Below are 5,248 nucleotides of genomic sequence, written 5' to 3' on the forward strand. Positions count from 1 at the left end.
AAATATTTTTAAAAAAGAAAAAAGAATGTATTTATTTAAAAAAAACAAAAAATAAGTTTAAATGTTAAAACATCAAGGACAATGACTACCATACAGAAACACAAAGCTTCAAATGGCACAGGAAAGCAGATGGGAGATTTAGAAAAGATTATCAGTCTAATCCCACAGAAGGCAAGAAATGAGACGGGAGGAAAAGCAAAGTAAGAAACTGTAAGGAGTTGGGCTGGAGAGATGGCTCAGTGGTTAAGAGCTTTACCTGTTCTTCCTAAAGGTCCTGAGTTCAATTCCCAGCAACCACATGTGCTCACAACCATCTGTAATGAGATTTGGTGCCCTCTTCTGGCCTTCAGGGATACATGCAGGCAGAACACTGAATACATAATAAATAAATTTAAAAAGAAAGAAAGAAACTGTAAGGAGAGTCGGGCAGTGGTGGCGCACGCCTTTAATCCCAGCGCTCAGGAGGCAGAGGCAGGTGGATCTTTGTGAGTTCAAGGCCAGCCTGGTCTACAAGAGCTAGTTCTAGGACAGGCTTCAAAGCTACAGAGAAACCCTGTCTCGAAAAACAAAAACAAAAACAAAACAAAACAAGAAACAAACAAACAAAATTAATTAATTAATTAATTAATTTAAAAAAAAAACACAGGCTGGAGAGATGGTTCAGATGTTAAGGGCTAGGCTCACAACCAAAAATATAAGAGTTCAGTTCCCAGCATCCAGGGCTATCTCTCCAGCCACCAAAAAAGAAAAAAAGAAAGAAAGAAAGAAAGAAAGAAAGAAAGAAAGAAAGAAAGAAAGAAAGAAAGAAGAAAGAAGAAAGAAAGAAAGAAAGAAAGAAAGAAAGAAAGAAAAAGAGGAAAAAACCCACAAAAACAAAAAGATGGCATGAATGGGTTTGAACATGCCAATAATCAACCTGAACATTAAAACACCAATCTCGCTTAGTAAAAGAAAGAAATTCTCAGTTTGGATTTTCTTTTCTTTTTGAGACAGGGTTTCTCTGTAGCTTTGGAGCCTGTTGTGGTATGTATACCAGGCTGGCCTCAAACTCACAGAGATCCAGCTATCTCTGCCTCCCGAGTGCAGGGATTAAAGGCATGCGCCACCACCACCCGGCACAGTTTGGATTATCTAAAAGTAAAATTGCACATTAGATCAAATAACTTTTAAAATATGATACAGTCTGCTGATACGCACCTATAGTTCTAGCAATTGGGAAGCTTAGGCAGGAGGATCATGAGTTGAGAACCAGCATGGGCTACATTGCCAGACTATGCCTCAAAGCAAACAAACAAAACTATAGCAATTAAAAATATGATCCAGTTAAGTTTAAAGATCCAGCAGTGGCAAGCCAGCCAGGAGACGGGTATCCACGGCAGTAGTGAGAAAATCATCTTGGCAGATTGCACGGGATCCCAGCTGACAGCTTTTCTGCTACTGCTGTTCTTACTTCATACTGGAACGAATGTAGAGCCAGAGCTGGCACGATGGTGCAGTAGAGGAAAGCACTTGTAGCCGAATGGATGGCCTGAATTCATTCCCTGGAACCCACGTCAGAAGCCAGGTACAGCCCCAGCACTCCATGATGAAATGGAAAGCAGAGACTGCGACTGCCTGGAAGGTCAAAACCTTGCCTCAACAAGGTGGCAGAAAGAACAAACTCCTGAAAGTGTCCCCCAACACTCCCCCAATAATAATACATTAAGTTAAATACACGTGTAAAATGTAGGGCCTTGCTATTGGTTTGTGAGGTCATTTGTTACTTTGAGCACGAGCCTCAATTTTAAGATGTTTTGCCCTAGTGAAAACCACAAAGAGCAACAGGGCTTTTCTCAGAAACACACTGCAGACCTGGTCCTCTTGGGTCCGTCAGTCCATCAGACTTAATGAAAGGGTCCTCCAGCCTCAGTAGTGAGCAGGTCAAGAAGTGCTCTTATTCAGGGATTTTCATGGATTCTCCTAAGGAGTAGTTAACTGTACACACACACACACGCACACACACACAATTACTCTCATTTTGGCATCTGTTCTTGCTCTAGACCACTGCTGTCCTGGCCTTAACATCCTTTTTTCCAAGCTCTTCACATGCCTTGGCCCAATGGACATAAATCTCTTTCTTTCGTGGGTGGGGTATGACAGATCGAATTCGGGTTTTGCACATGTTAACCACCCACACTCTACCACCGAGTTCCCACCTTCTTGTTTTATTCTCAAGGTTACAACCTTTGTCCAGGTTCTTCAGTTTAACAAGATGCAGCTGCTCAGATTCCTGATATTGCAGGTTCACCCCGACCCCAATTCCAGGAATCTCCAAGCTGGGCCATACCTTAGGGTCCTAATGCCACTGGTAGACGAGGGTATTGAAAGATCCTTCCGTTTTCTGTTCATTTCCACTCAGAATGCCTTCAGAAGAGCCATACTTTTTCTCGAGGGGAGAGAAACCCTCACTGCCTGCAGTGCAATGTCGGGAGTCTCCACCGCTACCCAGAATTTGGAGGCTCTGCCTTGGAGTGAAGCAGCCTGTGAGAGAGCAGTGGCTCAGGCCTGTCCGGCTCCTGAATGAAGACTGAGAATGGGGTTCAGGCCTTCTTAGTGTGGCCCCAGTTTTGTGATCTCCTGTGAGCAAACCCTTGGACCAAACACATATAGATCACCTAAGAAAAAATAAGGATTTCACAAGATACTTCCATGTTTATTCTTATTGGGAGGGAGGAAATTATCTATTCTTCTTTCAAGGGTACAATCTTGCTATAGGAATATTTTATATTACTAATAAACAGAAAAGTCCCAGCAATTAAATTGCATTTTGATAAGTGATCATTTCATATTTTCTTTAGGACAAACGCATCCCCTACACAAATGTATAGAGGACCCATTTTCGTAGTGATTGCCTTGAGTAAAATCAAACCACAAGATGGATGTCTCACCTTCTAGAAACATAAAAATATAGTTTTAAATATAATGTCTCTCTGGCTTAAAAGTTTCATGTTGTGAAGTTGAGTTTCGTGTACTTTTGAGGCTGAGGCAGAAGAATTGAGAGTTTGAAGCCAGTATGGTTATATGACAAGACTATGTCTCAAAAACCAAAACAAGCCAGGCATACACTTTTAACCCCAGCACTTGGGAGATAGAGACAGATGTAACACTGTGAATTTGAAGCTAGCCTGATCTACATAGTGAGTTCTAGGCTAGTCAGGGCTTGCATAGAGACCCTGCCTCAAAAATAAATAAATAAACAACCACCCCACAAAAACAAACAAAACCCCAAACAAATAGTTTCACTTTGGGGTATGTGTTCTGTGGTTTTAGGTTTGTAGCCAGGAGCAGCCATATATAAAGCTGGCAGTGCACATCTGTAACCCCAGCACTCGGGAGGTAGAGGAAGGAGGAGCAGGCTTTTAAGGCCAGTCTAAGCCATGTAGTAAGTGCTGCAGCGTGGACTAGATGAGACCTGCAAACAACAAAGAACACCAGACCATTTTGTTCTCACGGGTCCTGGAGAGGAGCCGTGTTCGCCTGGCAGTCTCAGGTGGCAGGCAGGCACCCATCTGGGTCAGGTGGAGAACAGCAGCAACACAGAGTAGTGACCCAAAGCTTTGTTGGGGTTCCAAGAGACAGACAAGGCAGCAGAGTTTGTAGGCTTTGGGGGTGGTCCCTCGGTGCCTGGGATGAGGAATATCGCCTACCATCCTGTAAGGAACTGATAGGGGAGGTTTGGCTCCAGATTGGCCAATTCATATGTTAAGGGCATGCTCTGGGCTGAGTCCTTTGCTATCTCTAATGACTGACTAGTCCTAAGTGGGGCTGTCTGTTTCAACAGAAAGTCTTTGAAGTAGCTGAAACACCATGATACACAGAAATTTGAAAAAATACAACACACACACACACACACACACACACACACTACAAACATATATGCATATATGCCGGGTGGTGGTGTGGTACTTTCTATGAGTTCGAGGCCAGCCTAGTCTACAGTGGGAGTTCCAGGAGAGCCAAAGCTACACGGAAAAACCCTCTCAAAAAACCAAACCAAACCAATATAAAACAAAAAAGTGAAATTATATATAATTATATATATATAAATATATAATTCATATATGAAATTATATTATATATATATATGGGGAGAGACAGAGAGAGAGAAAGAGAGAGAGAGAGAGAGAGAGAGAGAGAGAGAGAGAGAGAGAACACAAAAGGGAAGCTAGCCTAGAGCTCCAGACAAAGACTTTTCCCTCGCTCTTCTAGTGACTTCAACATTTTCCATTCCTTCTTAGCTCTAAATCTGTCTCTGGTCTCTGGCTTTCAGTCTCTCTGTCTCTGTCTCTGTCTCTGTCTCTCTGTGTGTGTGTGTGTGTGTGCGTGTTTATGCATGTAGAGGTCAGGCACAACCTCAGGAGTCAGCCCTCAGACACCAAGTAGGCGAGGCCAGCCAGTCAGCAAGCCTCCAGGGATCCCTCTCTCCCTCCCACAGCATGGTGGCTGGAATTAGACAGCCCACCACTGCGGTTCGTCTTTATCTATATAGATTCTGCATATCTGTACTTAGGGTCTAATGCTTGTGAGGCAAGCGCTTTACTGACAGTTCCCCTCAGGCCTAAATCCTTTTCTCAGATAGGAAGTCATGTATTTCAGACTAGACTTGTCATAGGCAGTGGAGGAGGACCTTAACTTCTCATCATTCTGTTTCTACCTTCCTAGTGCTGGGGGGGATGGGCCTTCACCACCATGCCCAGTGCTGTTTGCCAAGGCTTTGCATATCTTACGGAAGCACTCAACCAAAGTCTTGTCACAGAGGTATTCCTCCCTGGATCCTTCTTTCACTTTTATTCACTCCAGGAAGGAACTCACTATCAAAACTGTTATTCTCTTGAGAAACAGGCATTTTTTGATTTAACTGTTCGTGTTTTAACATGATCGGTGACAGATCATGTGCTTTTCATGTATAGTCATCACCTCAATCCCCAGTCCTGGAAACAATGCTTCTAGGTTTCCATAGTAACACCTCATGAGTAATGTTACACAAAAAGGGTCAAAAACCAGGGTGAGGAGCCCCAAGAAAAGCCTGAAGGACAAGAGGCTTCGAAGACCTGCTTGCCCCCTTTCATTTTCTCACTCCGCATTCCCTTAACGTCTTTCCTGTTCAGGTTGTTTTCTCAGTCTGTAGTCCATTGCCTTTTGATGATCTTGTATTTTTATTTATCTATTTTTGTTTGTTTGTTGGTTGGTTGGTTTTTCGAGACAGGGT

Source organism: Arvicola amphibius, chromosome 2 (genome assembly GCF_903992535.2).
Source record: "Arvicola amphibius chromosome 2, mArvAmp1.2, whole genome shotgun sequence".
NCBI lineage: Eukaryota > Metazoa > Chordata > Mammalia > Rodentia > Cricetidae > Arvicola > Arvicola amphibius.